Below are 25,867 nucleotides of genomic sequence, written 5' to 3' on the forward strand. Positions count from 1 at the left end.
ATCTTTCCAACTCTGTAGTTTCTGATGATATTCCGGAGTGATTTTCTTCATGGAGTTCTCTTTAAGTTTTTCATAATGTAATGAATTTTCCAATTGACTTTCAGCTTCCATTAGATAATCCATTAGATCTTACCTCCCTTATCCGAATCCTTGATAATAACAGTTGGATCTTCCTTTAGTTCCTTCATGACTTTAATTATCCATTGGTTAGATTCTTAAATTTCTGTTTTTATGGTTTTCTTGTTAGCTAATTTATGTCCTCTATCATTATCTCCTGAAAAATGTCAATTTTATTTCCTGGGGGTAGTTGTGGACAGAATGTTGATTGCATTTTCAATCCGCTATTGCCTCCTTTAAATGTTCTGAGGCCCATATCTTTACAGCACTGTTTATCCCAAATTTCATGTTGTGCTGGAATTTCCTTCTCCATTTCTGATTCTCTTTCCAAGGAAGATAGTGTTTTTAGTGATGGTAGGTCATTCAGTGTCAATGTTGATGTTTCTATGGGAGCTGTTGATGTCTTCTAGTTCAAAAGCGTTTAAAAGAGCATTCGTTCGTGTCAGTTTGCTTTTGCCTAATGAGAACTTCATCTAAATCATTTATGGTAGGCATAATCAATATTCTTAAGCCTCTTGGTACTCTTTTGTGTGCAATATATTTTTGGAGTGATGTCAACTCCCACCATTTGTTGACCTCCATTATCCAGTTGTATTCTAAGTCTCTCAAAATAACATTGATGGTACGTTTCTCCCTTCTCCTTGTTCCATAGCTCCCTGAGTCGATTGTAATGCGTATTTATATAAAATATATATATGTATATATATATCATTACACAAAGGAGTCACCGTCGCCGCACCACCCGTCCTGGGTGCGAGTCTCCAGCGGTGGTGAGTAGCTTGCAAACTAACCCACAGCAGCAGACAAATTACGTGTCAGCCGACACAAAGGAGAGCACTTGTTCGAATTCGTTTAAAGTGCTTTCTATTGTGCAGAACCTCCCCAGCACTGACTGACGTGTTTTGGCACTCCGCCTTTTTCGAGAAAGGCGGAGTGCCGAAGCGCGTCTGTCAGTGCAGGGAAGGTTCTGCACAATAAAAAGCACTTTAACCGAATTCCCGCGAGTGCTCTTCCTTGTGTCGGCTGACACGTAATTCCTCTGCTGCTGTGGATTCGTATGTATATATATATATATATATATATATATATATATATATATTTTTTTTTTTTTTCTTTTTTTTCTCCGTGCAATCTCGAACATTCAATGGGAACAGGACATGTGGCTTGTGACCCTAGATGTCACCAGCCTGTATACGAGCATCGAACATCACAAGGGACTGAAGGCAATTGAGTTCTTTCTAAAAAAACGACATGCAAAGTATTACGAGCATAATGCAATGATTATGGAATTTGCAGCATTTTGTTTGAAAAATAACATTTTCATTTTTGCAGGAGAATTGTACCATCAAGAGCAGGGGACTGCGATGGGCACGTGCTTCGCCCCCAGCTATGCAAATCTTTTCGTAGGCTGGTGGGAGAAGCACGTGGCCTGGGCAGGAGAGAACGAAAAATGGCTAGACAAAATTGCACTGTGGGTCCGCTACATAGATGACCTCTTCATTATATGGAAGGGGACATACGAGGATGTGACTCTCTATGTAGCGGCCCTTAACAAAAATGATTGCAATTTGAGGTTCACTGAATGCATCAGCAAAACCCAGGTACCCTACCTAGACTTATTAGTCTATATTGAAGACGAAAAGACAACACTATATCGGAAGCCCACAGCTGGAAGCAGTACGCTCCATGCAAAAAGTTTCCATCCGAGTAGTGTAATAGAAGGGGTCCCATATGGGGAACTTGTCAGGATAAGAAGAAATTGTACCATTGACAAGGATTTTATCAAAGCGAAAGATGAGGCATTCAACAGATTAAGAGAAAGAGGGTACAAAGAAAGAACACTTAACAGGGCAGAGGAGAAAGGGGAACACCTGAAAAGACAGGAGTTAATAATGGGAGAACGCAAGCCCCGTAGCACAGACAAAAGCAATGTAGTGAGGATGATAACTGAATATTCGGCCCAGTCTTCGGAAGTTGTACAGATTTTCCGAAGAAATTGGAAGATATTAAAAACGGATGCAGTTATAGGGCCACACATCCCTAAAACCCCCCAGATCACATACAGGAAAGGCCCTGCCCTTAAGGATCACCTTGTAAGGAGCCATTTCCCGAAGAACCCCAAAAGAAAGGATTTAATAACTGGGTTTTTCCCGTGCATGAACTGCAAGGCCTGCAAAAATGGAACAAAGGTGAAAGAATTTTCAATTCCTGGCAGAACCACTAAAAGAAAAATTAACAAATTAATGAATTGTAACACTGAATTTGTTGTATACTGCCTGTCCTGTCCCTGCGATCTAAAATACATTGGGAGTACAATCCATCCCACCAAAAAGAGAATTTTAGAGCACATGCGTGCCATAAAAAATTACGATGTCAACTATCCAGTGGCATGCCCCTTTAAGGAGTTTCATAAGTCTAACCCGAACCTTTTGAGGTTCTTCTGCCTGGACCACGTCCCAAAAGATGAGAGGGGTGGGGACAGGATCAAGAAACTAAGAAAACTCGAATCAAAATATATATTGGAGATGCAAACAAAGAGCCCCTCTGGGTTAAATAACGAAGAGGAACTCTGGGTACATATCACATAAGAATTCTGTAAATTTTGAATAAGTGTGAGAAAATGAATTTTTGCATCATCGGTACTACCTATTTTCAATTCTGTGGAAGGTTTGGTGGGTAACAAAGGTAATAGAGCTGGGGAGACATTAAATAATAGAGAAATTATTTCAGATAACAGGGGTTTTATCCACATCATATAATGTTCTTTCAATACCTGATAATAAGGATTAAAGAAAAAAGTAGTGATGAAAACCTACTGGTTATGTATGCCCATGGAGTGTTTGGTGATTCTTACACGAGGGGCAGACTTCCTACCTGATTACCGCGACGGAGCGTGAGGGGACAGACGCCCTTTCTCCTGTGCTGGGGTGCTTACTGCCTTTCGTTTTTCCACCGCTGCTGCTGCAGACTTGCCGCCACACGTAGGGAGTACAGGACTACGACTCCCAAGACTCTCTGTGGCTCTGCCCCCACCCGGCAGCACTTCCGCGCCCGGAGGCGCTAAATTCAATCGGCTCCCTCGGTGGAGCGGGAGTGTTTGGTGATTCTTACACGAGGGGCAGACTTCCTACCTGATTACCGCGACGGAGCGTGAGGGGACAGACGCCCTTTCTCCTGTGCTGGGGTGCTTACTGCCTTTCGTTTTTCCACCGCTGCTGCTGCAGACTTGCCGCCACACGTAGGGAGTACAGGACTACGACTCCCAAGACTCTCTGTGGCTCCGCCCCCACCCGGCAGCACTTCCGCGCCCAGAGGCGCTAAATTCAATCGGCTCCCTCGGTGGAGCGGGAGTGTTTGGTGATTCTTACACGAGGGGCAGACTTCCTACCTGATTACCGCGACGGAGCGTGAGGGGACAGACGCCCTTTCTCCTGTGCTGGGGTGCTTACTGCCTTTCGTTTTTCCACCGCTGCTGCTGCAGACTTGCCGCCACACGTAGGGAGTACAGGACTACGACTCCCAAGACTCTCTGTGGCTCCGCCCCCACCCGGCAGCACTTCCGCGCCCGGAGGCGCTAAATTCAATCGGCTCCCTCCGCGTCGCGGGACGCGCGCGGGCGGCGCCGGGCTAAGCCCGGGCAAAGGGCGGGCCGTCTGTGGCCGTCAGGGGCCAAAGGAGGCCGGGCTGGGCCGCTCCTCTTAGTTCTGGAGTTTGGGTCAGTCTGAACTAACCTCCATTGGCTAATGTCATTTCTATTTTGTATTTGTCAGTCTTATGCTGTGTATAGAGTGTGTTTCTTTTATCTTACACTGTTTGGATTTTAGGTATTTCTGTTAGGGGTTCCTTATTGCATTACATTCGCTGTTGGTTTTATTGGAATCATGGGGAAGCATTCTAAACCTACAGCAAGTCGCCCTATGACCAGACAGCTAGCCAATTCCAATCCGCAGATCCCAAGTCTCATAGCGATAGATAAAATGCTGCAGAAGACAATTGGGGTGGTGGCTACAGCCATTGAAAATACCGAAAGACGGTTGTCGATTACCCCGGCATTTAATATGGCCCCCCCTTCTGATGGATTGGCTGACTTATCTTCATACCAGGTGGATCCTGATGCTATGTCATCTATGTTGCCTTTGTTTACGCAATTACCGTGCGCTCAGGCACAAATAGATGAGCCTGAACAAGAGGAAGTTGGCCCATCATCATCCTCTTTCGTTTCTATAGTGGCCCCCACAAAGCAGGTTAAGCTAAGAAAAAAAAAACAGAAACTCAGAAAAAGGAGTTCTTTACCAGCCCCCCCTGCAGACAGCCCTGCTCTTTCGGCCCCGACCCACCACCCTCCTACTTCTATCCCTCCGACCTGGGTGACTACTTTATTAACTGACCTACAGTCACATATTGACCAGTCCCTAAATCTCTTTTTAAAAACCCTGTCATCTAAAATCGACAGGTTGGTATCTCTAGTTAATACCAAAGGTATTGGGAAGAAGCAGATAAACCATGATCTACAGCATAACATGGGTAGTACGGAGGGTGCCGGTATTCAAGTAACGCCTAACAACCCTACCCCCCTAAGCCAGATATTTTCATCCTCGAACCATACAGCTACGGTCTCAGTCCAGCCTCCATTGGTGCAGCCAACTGCCCCTTCTCTCCCTGCTGGTCCCCGTATGCCCCCGACTTTCCCCCGAGCCCCTATTGTTGTTTCATCACGAGAACAGTCCCTTAGTTGTAGGGACTCAGCTCTTCGGAGCTCGGACGGGGATAGGATCCTTCCTCCTGGGGGGGGGGGACCGAGCCCTACGAAGCCCGGAAGGTTCCCTTCCTCTTGTACAGCTTCCCCCTGAGGCAGCACCCTATGTGACCGTGCTTACTGGAGTTCCTCCACTAATGAATGGTAGGGGGGAATCTTACTTTGAATTAAAAAATAAAGTCATCCACTGGTTGTCCAAAAATAGACCATTGGAGGGAGCAGGGAGAGGGGAGATCCTCTTTGTTCGGAGGGTTAACTGGCTGGGGTCCCGCCCAAAGGACATTGGTGGGGATTGTGTCCTGATTAATTTTAGGGACCCTAGAGTGGTAGGACACATATTGGAGCAGGGTGGGCACCACAAATCAGGAGCCATTGACACATCGCATTTGGGGTACTTTTACTCCATCCCCAATACTCTGAATCCGGTGGAATTACCGTACTTTCATCAGGCTTCTCACAACACTTACTCTAATATCCCGGTTGAAAACCGTTTCGACGTGCTCAACTCTGTGGACTGACCATCACCCCTGAGGCTCAGCAAGGGAGGGTATATGCCTTCGGGGGGGAATCAGGCTAGGGACGTTACTGGTGTGGTGATGGCTCTCCCCTCGGCTGCACTTGACACGGAGAGTGGCCCTGGGCCCACTTCTCCTTTATCTCTGATCCCCAGCGCCATGGAGGGATGCCCCGTGTTGGGCCCCCTTGAGTATTCTGCTTCCCACCGCCCCCCCTCTTCCCCCCCCTCTGGCTGACAGCCCTCCCCGCACACTCACTCGAAGACCTCTAGTTGGGTCTTGGAATGTGGCTGGATTGGAGTCCAAACTCTCTGACCCCGAGTGGGGAGAGCCAATGGACAATTACGACATCTGCATATTCCAAGAAACATGGCTACGGTCCATACCATGGAGGGTGGGCTATGCATCGTTTTCGGCCCCAGCAGTTCAAGGGGCGAGAGGCAGACCTTCGGGGGGGTTAGTAGTATGGGTTGCAACACACCTGGGGTGCTCAGTAAAGTTATTAGACTCAAAGTCCCCCGACATTTTGTGTTTGCTAATCACTTTCCCTGCTAGTTATTCGCTGGTAGTAATAAATGTCTACCTGCGTCCCCACCCGGTACAGCTGGGTCTGTCGATTTTGGGCGCCCTGGAAGATGTATTACATTCTCTTCCACCTGCGTCCCATAAACTAATTGGTGCAGATCTTAATTGTCACTTCGAACCCCTTCTTGGGATCCCCTCCCCCACCTGTGACGAGGATGAAAGTTATCTAATCCCAGACCCCACTTCCTATCCTGCCAAACGTCTTTCCCCTCTAGCCCTTGAGATCAATAAGCTTACCATTGCACACTCCCTGCGGGCTTGCAATGGTAGACTTTGCCCGGACGTGCCGGGGTCTTTTACTTTTAATAGACCCGGGAGCTGTTCGACTATCGACTATCTTCTGGTGAACGTGGAATTTTGGGGCCATTTGGCTGCCTTTTCTGTCATTCCACGGGTCGATAGTGATCACAACCTACTGTCACTGGAATTGGTTAACAAGATCGGTGGCAGTGGAATTCATAAGCTCCAATCACCATCATATAGTGAGAATCTGGTGTTAGCGGCAGGTGGTAGACGGATTAGGTGGGCAAGGGTAGCGTCCGACGACCTAAAGCTTGCAGCTATATATAGCAGTGTGACCTGCTCTTTGGAAGCAGTCTTCCACCTTCTGAGCCCCACCGGGGACATCCCGCAGTCCCGCCTCCTCGATTTCCAGAACATTCATGAGGATCTCCTTGGCAGCTTGGCTGGCTTCTTTTATAGTCCTATTGCCTCGAAACCAAGGCCCCTTAGGCCTGAGCACTGGTTTAATGGTTCCTGTAGGCGGGCTAAGACTGCCCTGATAAAAGAAGTAAAAGAGGGCACCCTGTCTAGTATCCAGGCGGCGAGGGCCACCTACAAAAACCTGATCAAGGAGGCAAAATCCGAGTGGGAGGATCAAAGGTGGCAAAATTTATTGCAAGCTCTAGTAGACCGTGACTCGAGGGCGTTTTGGAACATTGTTCGAACGGGCACGGTAGCCAGCAGCCCTGCAATTATTCCTAATCTTAGCGAGGAGGTCTGGCTTGCCCATTTCCAACCCCTCTTTTCGGTCAGTAATTCCACGGGTGGCCCCGATCCGGGCACCTCGCGGATTGATATTGCAATGGACCAGTTGGGTCAGGAAGAACTTGAGAGTCGATCCTTTTCTCTTTCAGAAATAGAATTGGCCCTCAACTCCCTATCAGTAGGGAAAGCTCCGGGGCTTGACAGGATCCCTGGTGACTTGTACAGAAGTGATGTAAAAACCTGGGCCCCTTATATTTGTGTGTATTTTAATGCCATTTTGCAGGGCCTTAGAATCCCGGACACCTGGTTGGGTGCAGAAATTATACCCATTTACAAAAAATCTTCCCCGTTGGATCCAGCCAATTACCGCCCCATAAGCTTGATTGATGTTTTACAGAAGCTGTTTGCCCGAGTCCTTTTATCCAGATTGCAGTCCTGGATGGAGGATCAACAAATTCTAACCTCCCTTCAGGCGGGGTTCCGAGCTAAGGTTTCCACCATCGACCAATTATTTAGATTACTATTGATCTACTGGAAGTCAGTCAGCATGGGTGCTGGTAATCTTTATTTGGTTTTTGTGGACCTCCGGTCCGCTTTTGATATGGTCCAAAGGGAAAAACTATGGGCCCTTTTGTTAGAGATGGGTGCTCCCCCCTACCTTTGCCACTTATTTAAACGCCTCCACTCTGGCACCTATGCAAGGGTGAGATATGGGAGATGTGGGGAAATCTCTGGGCCATTCCCGGTTGAAAAGGGTGTGAGGCAGGGCTGTGTCCTGGCCCCCACTCTTTTCTCCCTTTTTATCAATGGGTTGATTGAGTATCTCTTGTGCACCGCTAACTTGGACTCCCCTGTATTGGCGGGGCGTAAGGTCCCGGCCCTAATGTTCGCTGATGACACGCTTTTGTTATCTAAATCTTACATGGGCATCCAGCGTACATTAGAGGCCTTCTGCTCCTTCTGTAAAATCAGGGATCTGGAACTGAATCTTTCCAAAACTAAATTTATGGTTTTCGGTTCCAATTCATTTAACTGCCCCCACCCTAAGCTGGGAGATGTTGAGCTGGAGAGGGTTGCCACTTTCGAGTATTTGGGGGTGACCCTTAATGATAAAATGAATTGGGGGTCCCATTTGGCGAAGGCCAATTTGAGACTAGCTCAATCAGTGGGGGGTATCCTGAAGGTGTTTAACAACACCTCTTTTAAACCTTTGGGCCCCCCCATGGAAATTTATAAATCTCAAGCTAGAGGAGGAGCGCTCTATGGCGCCGAACTATGGGGATATTCCATTCCCGCTTCCCTCTCATCTACTGAGAATTCCTTTATTAGGAGACTGCTGAAACTACCTGTCAGCACTCCATTAACTCCTTTGAGATGGGATCTGGGTCTGGTTCCCATAGAAGAGATTGCCCTGAACCGTCCTCTCCAGTTCTGGAGGCGTCTTTGGTCAACGCCTGAGTTGGTAAGCTATAGGTATGATCTTGGTGATATATTGGCAAGGGGAAAATCGGATAAGATCCCTTGGCTTGCCTATATAAAGAACCTCTGCAACTTAATTGGGATGGGGAACCTATGGTCCGCCCCGGAAGAGACCTGCCGTGCACTTTCGAAGAATTCACTGCGGGAGGTCTTGAAATCATATCGGAAGGGAATTCTATTCCACTCCTCTCTGGGTAGGCTTACTGACACTTTTCTGGATACTAAGTTTAGTCCCCAGTTTGAAGTTTTCCTGGACGTTATCCAACCACCTTTGGCAAAGAAACTCTATATCCAGTTTAGACACGGCTCGCTACCGCTGAGGGATCTCACACATAGATGGTCTAACGTTTCGGATCCCGTAAGCATGTGTCCTTTATGTACTGTTACCTGTGAAACAGAGTTGCATGTTGTCCTTTTCTGCCCTTCATATAACATTGCAAGAAAAAAGTGGATCGTCCAGTTATGCAAGTCTAGGGGTCTCAGGGACCACAAGGAGGTGTTTAGAATTTTGAAATATGATACTACTCCATTGATAGTGTTTGCAATGGCCAAATTTCTCCTCTCAATGTGGTTTACAAGGTCCAAATTTATGGTTTCTGCCACTCATTTCTCCTGATTTTAGTATTACCTATATTGCCAATACAGTACCTTGAGGTGTAGTGAGTACATCTTTGGCCCTGGATCAATTTTTAATAATTTGTCTTTGTGGAAAAACCACGTTCTTTTACTGTGTATCTTTTATGGAAATTATTTTAATGTTTTAATGGATTACACTCTACACAATGTCTATTTAATCATGTTTAAATGTATATATGTATTTATGTCTTTTTATGGTATTTTACCGAAATAAAAGCTTTGACTGACTGTATGCCCATTCAGGGCTGAAATCAGAGATACAACATGTACAGTGGGAAACTGGTAATATATATGTATTTCAAACATTGAAATGAATAGTGATGAATGAATTCATTAAGAAGTGTACAAATGTATATAACATTGTATGTGCAGTGCCACGTTACGAAATGTCTGCCCAATAGGGGAGCAAGCCCATTCAGGGCGAAAAAAATTTGGGAGACCTGTAATATAGATGAATTTCATGAACTGAAATGAACACCAAAAAATGAATTCACTAAAAACTGTGCAAATGTATATAACAATGTATGGTGAAATAGCACGTTACAAAATGTCTGCCCTAAAGGAGAGTTCAAAGAGTGATACAATGTTTCCCTCCTCAATTTCACTGATGGATAGCAAGCGATCCCCTCTCTCGATGTCGATGATACTTTATTGTTAATTCAAATTGACAAAAAAATGTGAACCCTACCGACATTGACAAAGGCGTGTAGCCGAAACGCATCTGTCGGGTGTTTTCTTGCCCTGTGGCTAAATAAACCTTATGAACATATTTCCCCTGGAGTGCGCCTCATTTACGATCCGAGATTGGATCAACGAATAGGAATATATATATATATATATATATATATATATATATATATATATATATATATATATACGCAGTACATCTCTCTGTATAGAGAGAGAGATATTACCCAGTGGCAGTCATCACCACAGAGCCGAGTCCCAGGGAGAAAACATATTTACAGTTTGGGAGAGGGGGGTGTATGTGGCCCCTCTCCCCGAGCCATTTTCATCTCTGGGGACCCCATCTCCTTGGCCTGGCCGCATATGTAAAGGAAAGGGGGGCACGGGTCTCTCCTTGCCACTTTTGGCCCCGGAGACCCCATCCCCGGGCACAGCCTCATTGGTAAAGTGGAGGTAGGCACGCGGCCCCCATGCCGATTTCGGCCCGTGGACCCCATTCCCTGGGACACGGCCAAAAGTGGAAAGGGAAGGGAGAGCCACACTGCCCCCGTCTCTGGGCTGATTTCAGCCCCGGAGACCTGGGACCATCACACGGGTCCTGCCAGTATTTGTAAAGGGGAGGGGAGGCCACTTGGCACCCTCCCTGAGTCATTTATGGCCCTGGAGACTCCGTCGCTCAGGCATGGCTCAGGCTATGTCCTGAGGAGCCCAACTCAAGGACATATTGGATTCCCTGCCCACACTGTCCCACGCAGGGATACCTGTATTTGCTCTTGTGTGGCGGGAGCAATTTCAAATCTCCTGCCAAGTGGTAGCAAACACCAAGTCCACTCACATTGGGGGACAGCCTGAAAAATGCCATGCACTGCTAATTACCCTAGATATTACAAAACTCATAACATCTTTGACATCATTGATAATATCACTGTGCATGGCGGGGCACGAATTATAGTTACCTTAAGGCAAGAGTTATAGTTACTTGAGACATTTTAGAGTTTAAAACTGAACATTTCACCTAACTCTAATGTTACTTTAAACTTTGTTTTTTAGTGTCTATATATATATATATTGACTGAAGAAGGCTGCTGCGTCAGCTGAAACGCGTATCTATGCTGGGTCGGAGGAGGCTTATTTAATAAAAAGGCCTTAACCCAAATGGTCCTCGTGTGCGTGCTCTTTTCCTGATGGGGAGTAGAGGTTTTCCTACGCAACACAGAACTACAGGATTGCTCCCGACACATTGTAATGGCAAGATATATTGGCGACCTTTTACTATTATGGAAAGGGAGTCAGAAATCGGCTGAGGAATCAATGTCAATGATCTTAACCTCTCCTTTACCAGCCGCGTAAGCAATAGCTGTGTGGAATTCTTAGATATGAGACTTGAAGTAGTAGGCACAAACCTCACATCCACTGTGTTTATAAAGGAAACACCTGGCAATACCACACTCCATGCCATGTGCTCCCACCCTACAGCACTCAAGAATAGTATACCCTATGGAGAACTACTAAGGGGGAATCACAAACACTTTTCGAAAAGTCAGAGGTAGACATGACCGAAAGATTGAGGGAAAAGGGGTATGGTGAAGTTATCTTGAAAAAGCAAGATCCAGAGTATCCACACATTCAAGACATGAATCACTGTTCGAAAAACCATCAGAGAAACCACAAGCTGATAGTGTGAGTGTAGATTTATCACTACTTATAATGAGCAGCACAATACAACGAGACAGGCCTTACTGAAACACTGGCACACTCTACAACAAGACCTGGTCGTTGGACAAGAAGTTATCCCCGAACACTCAATCACTTACAGGAAGTCGCAATCCATCAAAGACACTTTGGTAAGGAGCCAGATTAACACTGGGGCCGGTTGGTTAAAACCCAAGAACGGCTTCAAAAAATGCAGCAAATGCAAAGCCTGCTCACATGGTGTAAACATCACAGAAGTCAGAACTGATGTTGGAGAAAGAATACAGATTCAGAAAGCATTGGACTGCATATCTGACTATGCAGTGTATATACTCAAGTGCCCTTGCCCCATAAGCTGCATAGGCAGTACCAAACTCCAGGTTCATAAACGTATTTTACAGCATATACGGGCTGTAAAAAATGGGGACTATACTTTTACTGTAGCAAGACATTTCAGGGACTCCTATAGAAGCAATCCTAACCTTTTGACCTACCATGTGTTAGATCAGGTCAAGAAATCGCCACGTGGAGGGGACAAAGAGAGAATACAAAGGCAACTAGAATTCAAGTACATCCTGAAAATAGGAACTATGGAACATTTAGGTTTGAACACCGATGAGGTCTTATATACATATCTATAAAAGTAATCCAATAGTCTCGGCCTCAGCAATACATATGTTTTTAGAATTTTATTTTAATATTGCAGGGAATGAGCCCTCTCTGTAGTCAGTGTGTAACTAACACTGATTGGAGTTGTTTATATTTATTGACAGGAGTGAATGCTGCACTGTTTCCTGCTGCAATTAAGATCCATGTGAATATGTGATATGTTCACAGGACAACAAATATTTAGGCCCACTGGGGCACGACTCAGACATCAGCCCTGCTACTAAGATGGCACAAAATCCAGTGGAAAGTTATTTACAATATGAGTAAACTGAAACATTCCAATACGGCCACCATGGAAAAGTATGACATGTAGACCATTTTCAGGGTTGAAACGCCTGTGTAAATAGTAAGTGCTTTCTGTGCACAGGTGTCCAAGCTGAAACGCGTCTGACACTGCACATGTTTTGATCTGCTGTGCTGAATAAACACTGCAACACTACTTGGAGTGCCATTCTGTGACTTAACTTTTACACACACTGAAGAAACACAGTTAACACTGACTGGTGGTTCTGGCTCAAATGTGGAATGAGATGCACACAACAGACACCATAACTCATGGCACCCACCATGCACAAAACACCCATTTGAAAACAGGACTGGAAAAATGGTAGTCAAGTGAGAGTTAAACATGGTGGGTGTCGTGAGTTATGGTGTGTTTTGTGTGCTGCATACCATACCTACCAAATGTAGATAGGTTCCACGTTTGGTGCGATTTGCTGAATCCTCATGAAATATGACATGCAGTTAGCAAGTTACACCCAGTTTACGCATTTCCAGTTCCAAATCGATCCCATTAAGGGGCAGGGCAAACTTAATTGAGGTCAAAATATTTTTGATTTGCTAAAAACTTTGATGCCATTTGATGGACCTCCAGAAAATTTGTGAGAGACTTAGAATGTTTATCTTAGTCTTGATACGTGTACATTCTTGCAGGTCCATCAAGAAGAGAGTAAAATATTAGAAGGGGGATCAAAAAGGGGGCCAGCCCATCTGCGTTTTTATTGAGACTGTGTTTAACTTCCTGGTCCGCCTTCTCTCCCCAGACCCCCAGCTATACCAGGAGCTCCGCGAGCGAGGCCTCAGCTCCAACAACCAGGAGTCTAATGACGACCTGCTGGACGACAGCGCGGTGCGAGTGGAGCGCCCAGAGCCCGACGACAGCATCGTGGTGAAGACCTACCGGCTGCGCAGCAGATCTGGAGCCAGCTCCCGCAGGTGCAGAAGTCAGGCCTTCTGGACATCATTGCTCCTGTGGAACTGAAAAGAAAAGAGGCCATTTTTGAAATCATCACCTCAGAGTATTCCTACCTACACAGCCTTGATATCTTGGTGCGCTTCTTCCGAAAATCTGAGGAGCTCAAAGAGACCATGAACACTACCGACCACCATCACCTCTTCTCTAACTTCGGGGACATCTTGGAGATCAGCAAGAGGTTTTTTGATGACCTGGAGCAGAGGCACAAAGACAATGAGAATGCCTTGATTAATGATATCAGGGACATAATAGAGGATCATGCTGTGAACCACTTCAAGCCGTACGTAATCTATTGCAACAATGAAGTCTACCAACAGAGGACACTCCAAAGGCTACTGGTGTAGTGGCATCTGGTGGGTCTCTGGTGGGTCTCTGGTGGCGAAGTGGAAGATGACTGCTTGATCCAAACTCTCCACCGAGTACGGAGACTCCATGCGTGGACACCTGAAGAATGCAGCTGGAACACCCTAGGGGCCCCAGGGGCCATCAACAAGATGGCCGCCGAGTAGGAGCTCTACGCCAGAGCTCCCGGGCTGGGGATTACCAAACTGGTAGATATCCCCCTGTTTGCATCTAACACTGAGGGCATCTAACACACCAATTTTCTAATAATGGCCACCATGAGTGGACCCCTTTCAAAGCACTCCTTCTCCCCTTGTTGGGGAGGGTTCCAGCATTTATACCCTGGAGTCTCAGAGACCCCTCTGAGGGAGTCCACAGCGACATGGGAGTCTCACACAGCGGAGGCCTGTGTTTTTATCCTATTACCGCCGAGAACACTGCACCGTACACTGTGACCGGTGTGCTCGATAGAACTTTTGAACTATGCCACCCTAGGCGGAAACTATAACCTTCCTTTCTGTGTGTACTGCGGTGCCAGAGCAACCGTTGGCCGATGACCGGTGAAGCTGTCCCACGCAGCTATAGAGGAGTTTGGCTCTGATTCACCCCTTGGCCGTCACCTACCCTGCCGGATGTCGGACACTGTTCTTCCTCATCTCCCCGTTGTGCCTCCTGCACCCTTTCCTCCTCTTCCCTCCATTATTCTCCGTCTACCTCCCCTATTCCCTCCCTCTCTCCCCTAATCTTCTCTCCCCTTGCTTTTTTTCCCTCATGTTTATGCTATGCTTTTGTACCCATGTAATTCCTGTAACTACGCTCCAGTAACTGATGTACCTTTGTAACCATGTTTTGAAACAATGTTTCTTCCTCATGTAAAGCGTTCTGATACCTCCTGGTCTAGCCAGTGCTATATAAAACTCAATAAATAAATAAATAAATTGTCTTTTGCATAGTGCTGCGCGCAAAGCAAAGGGCATAAACCATGCATGCTGCCAGTGATCAGCTAGGCATAAAGGCCATACCAGTCTAACATGGGGGCAGGAAGTACATGACTATGCAACTGCAGCATTTCCTAAGCAGTGTCTCTCATATCTCAGAGATGCCCCTTTAGTGGTATACATACAACCCTTCTCTGCTGGACCCCAAAACACCTGTGCAATCCCTTGTAAAAGGTAATGTGTAATCTTTTGCATCTTGCCTAGTTGAGGGCAGCTCTAAGCGCAATGAAGGTGAAAAAGGAATATTAACTTAAGAACAATAATTAATGTTAAATGTCAAGAGAGGAGGGAACCTGCCTACCAAGGGGTGGGGATCCTTATATAGTACGTCCTCAGTGGGGTGGCCCATACATACTTTGGAAGCTAACTTCTTTTGTGTGCTTTAGTGGCAATAGATACAAGTCTCAATGGGGGGAGGGGAGTACAGTATAAAGAAACGTTGCTTTATCTTGACAGGACAGGGGCGCACGCGTGGAAGTCCTGGTGTATTTGCTTCAGTTTCAAAGATGATGTGGCGCAGTCAAACAAATCAGCAATCACACGTCTTTCAGATTTCCTTCGGTGGACATTTTTCTCCAGTTGCATTATGGTCTGGCAGTGATAAGAAAGCGTCGGTTCTTGTAATTTATCATTAGTGTACAGTGTTTTAAACACTCATGACATATGTTTTGCTTGTATTAGAGAAGTACAGGAAGTGACGAGTGTTATTTTGTATGCGAGTGTATATTCAAATTATTAATGCAAAGTAAGTACAAATGTCGCAATGAACACACGCAACACCATTGGCACCGTGCAAGTAAAGAAAGAGCCTGCTGGTGTTCTATCCCCCTGCCCTGACCCTTGCCTCTTTCCACCCTTGCAGCCCCGGTCGTGAGAAGGGAGGGGGCCAGAGCTCCAGGGGACACCTCCTCCCTTGGCCTGAGATCTCCTGACTGGGTCCGGAGTGTGGGGGGCCCCCTTCATATACTTTGCAGGGGGAGACCTCATGTTGCTTACGCCACTGCCCCTTCCTTGGCCTTGGGTTCCCACCCCCATGGTGGAGCCATTACAGATCTCATATTCACAAACAGGCGCTTCCATTGCAGTGCATCGATGGTGAAGTATTCATTCAGTGCAATGAATGCTCATTGATAACTTTTATGCCAATGAGTAGTCCCCATTTCAGAGGATTTTGTGCTCCCATTGGCTCTAATAATAGATATAGCCAGGGACAGTGGAATTATGCGATTGTGCGGCTGCTGCGAATTTCGCATAATTATAGGTTTGCCGCATTTGCCACATAATCCATCATCCGCTGCATAATCTGCGGATTTTAAGAACATTTTTTTTTCTAGCTCAAAGGGTTCAAAAGTTAATAAAAGTGCAGTGGCACATGTTGCCCCGAAGAGCAACCCAGCCCATAGTAAAGAGAAAGAGTGCTAGAAGCCGGAACGGCTCCTCAGCACACACTGTCTGAACCAGCAAGTCCTGAAGCCCTGGGGAGAACATCTGGACTCCTCTGAAACCCTTCTCGTGCCATAGGTGTGGAATGTGTGCCAGTGTGTGTCCTGCAGTTTCTGAGGCACTGTAAGCCTCTCCTGTGAGGACAGATGCATACCTGCCTATGCACACAGTGCCAAAGCGTGACACACAATATCAACTGCCATCACACGTTCACCCAGTGAGGAGCCGATGTCACACGGTGGCAGGGAAAACTAGCAGAAAATCACTGTAAATAGTGGTTTTCCAGCTCGTTTTCCGAGGCTTTGATCTGCCGACATCCATTAAGGGGTGTGAAGACACCCCAGGACATCAGCACCAGCCTCAGCAAACGTTTATTTTTTTTGGGGGGGGGGGGTGCTTGGGGGAGCAGTGGGGTTCAAAAGTGCCTGGTAGGAAGTGTTTGGCACGAGGCCCTGCCCCTTTCAAGGCCTCGTCCCCTCCTCAGGCGGTGAGATTATTCTTCAAGTTGGTAGGCATGCAGATGTATTGAGGTGGCGGTCTCACTAAACTTGCTCACAGCATTTGCCTATTTTTGCAGCCTTAGGATTGGCTGTTGATGTGCTGGAGATAGAGGAAGAGGCCAAAGAAAGTTTTGCCTCTCTGCCCTGACTCGGATCTGGTTTTGTGGAAGGAAACACCAGGTTTTGTGGAAGCTAACACCAACACACCAAGATGATGGATGGAGTGCTGAAACTTTTCTACCACTCACCCCAGTTACAAATCTGGGTTTAATCCATTGTTGTTTTGCTCGCCATGCCCCCCCAGTTTGGACCCAGCCCTATGCAAATCAGTCTTGACCCTGCTCCTCCTGGGAACAGTCCAGCCCAAATTACCAGGCCAGGTCCCCCCTCGACTGGAAAACAAGCATCCTTGGACCGGTTTCGGGGTAATACCTCTCATCAGCCCGGCTAGCTTGAATCCAGTGGCAGAGCGAGCAAGGGGCCAACGTCTGGCATACCCTTGGCCATTTATAACGCACATAGCAAACACAACAAGATGATGGACGAAGTGCTGAAATTTTCAACCCCCAGTCACAGATCTGGGTTTAATCCATTGTTCTTTGGCCCACTATGCCGCGCCAGTTTGGACCCAGCCTTATGAAAATCAGCCTTGAGCCTGTTCTTCATGGGATCAGTACAGCCCTGCCGCTTCAGTCTCCTGTCTGTGCTTCCTATTAGGGAAGCTTGCAATGCTGCTGCTTCAACCTCCTGCCCTATGCCTTCTGTTAGGAAAGCTTGCATTGCGGCTTCAGCCACCTGCCCTGTACTTTCTGTTAGGGAAGCTTGCATTGCCACTTCAGTCTCCTTCCCTGTGCTTTATGTTAGGGAAACTTGCACTGCGGCTTCAGTCACCTACCATGAGCAGTCTGTTAGGGAAGTTTGCTCTACTGCTTCAGCCACCTGCCTTGTGCATTGTATTGGGGAAGCTTGCACTGCTGTTTCAGCCACATGCCCTGTGTTGTCTGTTAGAGAAGCTTGCACTGCTGCTTCTGCCACCTCCCCTGTTCTGTCTGTTAGGGAAGCTTGCACTGCTGCTTCAGTCACCTGCTTTGTGCTGTGTGCTAGAGAAGCTTGCACTGCTGCTTCGGCCACCTGCGCTGTGCTGTCTGGTAGGGAAGCTTGCACTGCTGCTTCAGCCACCTGCCCTGTGCTGTCTGTTAGAGAAGCTTGCACTGCCGCTTCAGTCTCCTGCCCTGTGCTTTATGTTAGGGAAACTTGCACTGCGGCTTCGGGCACCTACCATGAGCTGTCTGTTAGGAAAGTTTGCTCTACTGCTTCAGCCACCTGCCTTGTGCATTGTATTGGGGAAGCTTGCACTGCTGTTTCAGCCACATGCCCTGTGCTGTCTGTTAGTAAAGCTTGCACTGCTGCTTCAGTCACCTGCTTTGTGATGTCTGTTAGAGAAGCTTGTACTGCTGCTTCAGCCACCTGCCCTGTGCTGTCTGTTAGGGAAACTTGCACTTCTGCTTCAGCCACCTGGCTTCTGCTTTCTGTTAGGGAAGCTTGCACTGCTGCTTCAGCCACCTACCTTTTGCTGCCTGTTGGAGAAGCTTGCACTGCTGCTTCAGCCAACTGCCCTGTGGCGTCTATTAGGGAAGCTTTCACTGCTGCTTCAGCCACCTTCTCTGTGCTGTCTGTTAGGGAAGCTTGCACTGCTGCTTCAGTCACCTTCCCTGTTCTGTGTGTTAGGGAAACGTGCATTGCTGGTTCAGCCACCTGCCCTGTGCTGTGTGTTAGGGAAGCTTGCACAGCGGCTTCAGCCACCTGCCCTGTGCTATCTGTTAGGGAAGTTTGCATTGCCTCTGCTTCAGCCACCTGTCCTGTTCTTTCTGTTAGGGAAGCTTGCAATGCTGCTTCAGTCACCTGTCCTGTGCTGTCTGTTAGGGAAGCTTGCACTGCTGTTGCCCATGCTAAACCTGTGTTGTGTGTGTCAGTGAAGTTTGGTAATACTTTTCTGCATTCAAAAGTCAAATGGATTGGCATTGTCAATCCCACCTCGTGCCTCTTTCTTCCGCTACCTGCGCTTCCTGTCTCTTTATCTCGCTCTTGTAGGCTCTTTTTCAGCACTTACTTTGTCACTTTTTCCTGTTTTCTTTCCATTGCCTTTTACCTTTTCTACCTTCCTCTCTTGCTCTGGGTTCAAGCCTGATGATAAAAAATAAGCACCGGAGCCCAAAAATGAGCGTAGGTGGCCCCATCGTCCAGAGTCAGATTGTCAATGCGGGCAATCAGGCATGGGTAGATGGGCTGGTGCTTAAGGGCCAGCAGGGGCTGCTTTTTTTGGGCCTCTGTCAATTGCCCATAGTGTATGAAGACGCCAGGTGATGTTATGGCCTTTGGATAATTCTCACCTATTTGTCAGTTCTCACCGCAGCCCCCATGGGGCAAGCCTGTCTCAGAAGTGAGCAATAGCATTCACATTTCAGCCCCCTTCCTCCCTCCTCCACTAGGACTTCACACTTAGTGCATAGTGAGAGGGGGTGGGGGAGTGCACAAAGGCAGAAAGTCCTTGCTGGAAGGCAGGCCGTTCAGGTGTTGTGGCCATTTTCATCTCAGCCTGTGTGGTAAATAATTTAATTACCGGTACTTAATTTGATGCGGAAAATTAATAAGAATAGCTCAGTAAAATAAGAGGCAGAATCCGTGGTATTAGAGATTCGGAACGGGCTTTATTCCTATACAAAGGAACATAATTCGAATTATGGGCCTTCTATTCCATCACCACGAAAGTTCAGGAAGGAAGGAACATATATTATTGGCAGATAGGCAGTTTTATAGAAAATACATTACAGTAAAACAGATGCAGGAGGCGTAACAGTTGATAACAGAGATAAAGACATACATGCGTAACTAAAATGGGTGTAACTGGGCGTAACTAAAGAACGTCATTAGGTATGATGTCACAAATGGGTGGTTCCATGAAAGAATTTCGCAATGTCAGCAGAAATATGTGGCAGAGATGCGCGCGCAGCAGCATGACGTGTGATTTGACGTGCAACTAGAAGGAGAAAGGGGCTTGACATTTAGCTCTACATGTGGAGACAAAAGTCTGGGGTTATGTCAACCTAATCCCAAATCATATCTAATATCCTATGTTTAAAGAACTGTGTTATCCAAAAAGAGAGGTCTCTTAGGATAGAATCTTATTCTATACTGACTATACTGACTGTTAGTGCGTGTACAAGCGTCTAAGTGTCTACACTAGATGCGAGGGGGTAGGAATATTCCATGGTAACAGGGCTATGAATTACTTGCATGAGGACAGCGAGGCCTGGTCCTTTGCACGGTAGCTGGAGGAATGTTTACCTAAACTACTAGACAGGAATGCATTGGATGAGGAGCGGAGCAGAGCAGATAATCTTGAAGGTGAAATACAGTTTTTGGCAGGCAGACAGGCCGAGTCAGTCACCGTTAGCCGCGCAGGGAGTAGGACAAAGTTCATGGATACAGATGCAGGCTCAGACTGGAGCTTTCAGAGGCAGAAGGCAGAAAAGGCTTGGTGGCAGAATCAGGGCCTACTCGCCTGGACTGTAAAATGGGATAAATGAACCATATAAAGCCGGTGGCCTTTCATACTTAGGAATAGAATATCCGGCCCATTCATGGCGGATCTGAAAGAGGACATGTTGACGGTGGACGCACATGTATTTGCGTCTTCATAACTGGAACTGGAGGGAACATACATGTACTTGTGATTTATACATGAAGCCGTTGGGGTCCAAGATAGGGGACATAACCGACCATAAAAATCCATATTTCCACATTCCCTCCTTGTCCCCTACTGGCCCTTAGGAAATATCAATCTTCATCAATCCATCGATCTGTTCATATAACATCATTTGTTCTTCTTTCTTCTTCCGGGATCTCGAACGAAAACTTGGATGTGGGATACACGAGGTGGCACACAGACCACAAATCGCTGGCCCACATTGTAGACATAAGCAGCAACTGAATAGTATGAGAAAGCCAATACCTAGGAAGGAGAGCATTCTCCATCCCCAGGCTGACAACACGCCCCAGAACCAACCGGACCAAGTCCAGGTGCCTGGACTCTGGTGTATCTGGCTTACAATCTTATGAAGGCGGGTTATGGCTTTATATACTGACGGTGAATTTTCTGGTATGAAAATGCAACAACTTGATCCGATGACCCTACAAGCTCCGCCCCTATCGGCCAGGATGACGTCAAGGACAAGACGATTTTGAAGCACAACAATCCGCATAGCAGACTGTTCTTCTGTTAAATTGCCTAAGGCGGAAATAGTTTCGTTCACTACTGCTTCAAGGGTTCTGGTTAATCTACGTATCAGCTTACTATTAGTGACTGTACCTATATAGGGGAAGAAACCTTTATTGAAATCTGTGTATTTTTCCCATGCTGTTTCAGTATAATCGACGATTGGGAGATCTCTCTGCTGTCTATTGTGTACTAAATGGGTATTTCTGTGATAATCAGGAGGAGCTAGGAAAACAGGTGGTAGGAGGAATGCTATATAACAGGTACCATCCCAATCTAGAGGTAGGCGTATATATGCGGTCTGGCCACATATAAAGTAGGAATGACGAGAAGCTCTAAATGTAGACTTGCCTTGATCACTGAATTTTATCACAGTGGTGCATTTACTATGGCCCATGTGTATGGAGCCATTCTTTCTTATACATAGTTCCCCTTTTACTGGGAATACGGACATGGCGGACAAGATTGGTGTAGCTTCAGATTCAACGTTCAGGATCATGAGGTTAAGTGTAAAATTACCTAATCCGTATACTTCATTTTTTAGATCAGTTCCTGTTCTTTTGGGAAGTCCCTCCTTGTTAGGGTAGCAGACTTTAAGCAAAACTAAGTTCAGGTTTCCCCATACCCAGTTGTCTTGATAAACTGCGGAATTCGAATCTAGGGAATTGATCAAACTAAACCATGCTCCACAGGAGCCATTGTGTGTGAACGGATAGGGAAAGAGGGGCAAAACTCCCTTATAGTTCTGATAGGGAGGGAGTCGGCCACATATCCAACAATTTGTAGCATTGCTAGTCTGATGGGAATGATGTAACATACTAATAAAAGTGTTATTGCGCAGCGCAAATCTATATGACAACTCATGCGGAGGAAATTCACTAAAAGAATGTTCTGCAGTTATATTATAAGCATGCTTAGGAATAGGGTAATACATGTGCAATAGGATGCTGACAATGATGATCAAAAGACTTAGAAAAAACAAAATTAATAATGTTACTGTACAATGACTACGAAATGATTTACAATACGCTTGCTTCTTGAGCAGCATTTGATTATTTCTTTCTCTATTCCGGTCCAGAGGATACATGTCAGAGACAAATTCAACCGATTCACCTTGGAGAGGACTTAAACAATCAAATTGTCTGACTGACTGGACCTCAATTTTAGTCTATATAGTTCTGAGTTCGATTGCTCAACCAAAGGGAGCTTTGAGTCTGTCTTTGAGGAAATACAGGGTTTAGTCTCTATATTGGATGGTAGTCCATAAAATTTCTTGATATGACTCGAGTGCAACCATCCTTTTCTTCCCTCGATTTTCACGGCTGTCCTCGTGGCGAGTAGTACAAGTTGAGGCGATTTCCACCTAGGATCCAGCTGAGTCTTCCGGTCAAAATTCCGCACTAACACCAGGTCCCCGGGAACTACGTCATGGGGTTTCACCTCGGTGTTATCGGGAAAGGCTGCAGCTACCTGTGAACGACAAGATTGTAGTGCAGACATCAAGGAAGCCAGGTAATCTGTCAGCATATTACAGTCAACGTCAGTTATTTTACGAGGTATAGGCGTCCCCCACATATTTGGTGGTCTACCGAAGATCACCTCATACGGGGATAGCCCTGTTCGAGAATGTGCTACCATTCTCATGTAAAAGAGCGCAACTGGTAAGGCTACTATCCAATCGACTCCTTTTTCTCTACATATTTTGGACAATCTAATTTTCAAAGTTTGATTATGGCGTTCTACGAGACCTGCTGCCTCGGGATGTCGGACACAGTGAAATTTCCATTGATATCCTAATAGAAGGGAAACGTGTTTCATTAGTTCGGATGAGAACGGCTGGCCGTTGTCTGAATAGACAACACGTGGTAAACCGTACCGTGGGAAGAATTCTCGAACTAACTGTTTGGCAGTAGTCGGGGCAGTGTAATCTGAAACCGGGTATGCTTCTGTCCAACGGGAAAGAGCACAGACAACTACGAGAACATATTTGAATCCTCGACATCGTTCCATCTGGATATAATCCATCTGGAGGACTTCAAAAGCATGATTAGGAGGTTGAAATCCACCTTGTTCTATGGGGATGCTTTTACCTGGATTAAACTGACAACATATCATACAGGTACGAACTTTTTGTTTAGCTGCGGCTCGCAAGTGTTTGTTAAACCAAATGTGTTGAATGCTGTCTAGCATAGCTTTTTCTCCTAGGTGCGCTGGACTATGTATTGTATTAATGATAACTTGAACCATAGAGTCGGGAAGAAACCATATAGATTTTTCCTTCGTCATCCATCCCTGATCTGTTTGGATCCCTCCTAATTCAGTCCATTTCTTTATTTCTTCTGGTGTAGCGTGTGTCTGTATGTCAATTACATCAAGGGCGGGATCCTTAACTGTCATGCAATGTGTTGGTGTCAGAACTATTGTCTTTGTCATGTCAGACATGTGAGTTTGAGCAGTCTGTTTAGCTGTTCTGTCAGCTAGATCATTGCCTTGGGAAATGATATCAGTAACTTTCGTATGAGCTTTACATTTCATAATTGATATTGCAGTAGTTAGATGTATCGCATCTAATAAGGCATGAATGAGGGGTCCGTGCTGAATATGGGCACCGTGAGAAGTTAAATAACCTCTCTCTCGCCACAGCACGCCGAAGTCATGTACAACTCCGAATGCATAACGTGAATCAGTGTATATGTTGACTTTCTTATTTGTGGCTTGAATACAGGCTTGTGTCAGAGCGGTGAGCTCTGCTGCTTGAGCTGACAAAGTGTTAATACAATTTGTTTCAATGACTTCAGTGTCTGTTGTGACTGCGTAAGCGGCCACTAGCTCTCCTGTACTTGTTCTCATACATGACCCATCTACATACAATGTCAAGTCCGGATCTGACAATGGGACGTCTGTTAAGTCTTGTCTGGGTTTCGTCGTGATAGTAATAACTTCAATACAATCATGTGCCAATGGGTCTGTTCCGCTCACTGGTAACAGTGTGGCAGGATTTAACGTATTACAACGTCTGATTGCTATATGTGGCTGAAACAATGTCAGTTCGTAACCGGTAAGTCTTGCTATAGTCAAGTGTTGTGTTTGCGTGCGGTTCAAGAGAACTTCTACTGCGTGTGGTACTTGTACTGTCAGTTGGTGTCCTAACACTATGGCATCGCTTTGTCTGATTGCTAAAGCTGTTGCTGCCACCGATTTCAGGCACGCAGGAAGAGCCTGAGCTACTGGATCTAATGTACTAGAGAAATAAGCACATGGTTTGTGTGATCCTGCTTGTTCCTGAGTGAGTACTGACAAGGCAGTACCTTCGCGTTCTGTAACGAAGAGTGTAAACTGTTTACTGTAACATGGTGTTGCTAGGACAGGTGCTTGGCATAAAGCTTTCTTTAAGCTTTCAAAGGCGTGTGTATGTTCTTGAGTCCAAGGGAGGACAGTCGATGTGGCTGCCTCCTGTGTTGTCAACTGGATGAGTGGTTTTGCTAGAAATGCATATTGAGGGATCCACTGCCTACAGTATGAAGTGAGGCCTATAAAAGCCCGTACCTCCTTTTGTGTCTTGGGTATTGGCATGTTAGCGATTAACTGGATGCGGTCGGATGTAAGCTGCCTTCCCTCCTTGGACAGCGAGTGCCCAAGGTAAACAACTCGCTGGACACAGAATTGCAGCTTAGAAGGGGACACCTTGTGCCCCTTTTCGGCCAAAAATTGTAAAACCGTCAGTGAGGCTTTTTCACATTCAAGTTCGTTTCTAGCGGTGATCAGCAGATCATCGACATATTGAAGCAAGGCAGTGTTAACTGGCATGTGGATACTGTCAAGTTCTCGTTTCAGTGCTTGGCTATAGATGCTGGGGCTTTCTGTGAATCCTTGAGGTGCGCGTGTGAATTGAAAGCTTCGTCCATTTAAACTAAATCCGAACAAGTATTGGCTTTCCGGATCTATTGGGACGCTGAAAAAGGCATTCTTGAGATCAATTACAGTAAAGAATGTTGCTTCGGAATCAATGGCTGTCAGTAATGAAGAAATGTCTGGGACTACGGGGTATTGTGGTACAATACATTTATTTAATTCGCGCAGATCAATAACCAATCGATATACTGGCGGAGCTTTTGGATCCGTTCTTTTAAGAATCGGGATTATCGGAGAATTACATACATTGGAGTCAGTTTCGACAACCACTCCTTGTGCAATGAGCTCGTCAATGATTTGTAGTAAAGCCACTACAGCATCTGGTGGTAACTTGTATTGTCGCATTCGTGGTAGTACTATTCCTGATTTCAGTGTAACTCGATATGGCGTAATATTCATGCAACCAACATCAGTGGGGCCTTGTGCCCATAAATGTGTGGGTAAAGTTTGCAGTCAGTGATCCATGTCTCGGGACACATAGTGCCCTTTGAAATCACGTAAAAACAATCTTACTCCTTCCGGAGAACAACATATTATAGCTCCTAGAGCTTTCAGTGTTTTTATACCTAACAGGTTTTCTGGACATGATTTAGTAAGCAATAAATCTGTAGTTCGTGTCAAGGGACCAATCGTAAGTGGAAGAGGCTGTGATACTTCGTTAATGATGGGTTTTCCTGAAAAACCAAGGGAAATATTCTGTGAGCCTGAGAGGGGTGCCCCTGGTACTTCACTACGTTTTATGGTTGTTCGGCTTGCCCCTGTATCAAGTAAAAATTTTCTATCTTGGCCTAATAGTTCACTGTGTACATAAGGTCCTTCTTGATCAACAGGGACCTCGATAAGGGGTAAACCAACTTCCCTCTCTAGGCTGTTTCATGAGTATCGTTGATAATCAGGGTAGTCATACTGTGCGGTCTGGTACATCTGTCGTGTCGTTGTTGGTGTGGCAGCAATAGGCTGCGGTGGTGGAGCTGGCATAGACTGTTGTGGAGCTGGCATGGACTGTGCATGCTGCGGG

This window comes from Triturus cristatus, chromosome 6 (genome assembly GCF_964204655.1).
Source record: "Triturus cristatus chromosome 6, aTriCri1.1, whole genome shotgun sequence".
NCBI lineage: Eukaryota > Metazoa > Chordata > Amphibia > Caudata > Salamandridae > Triturus > Triturus cristatus.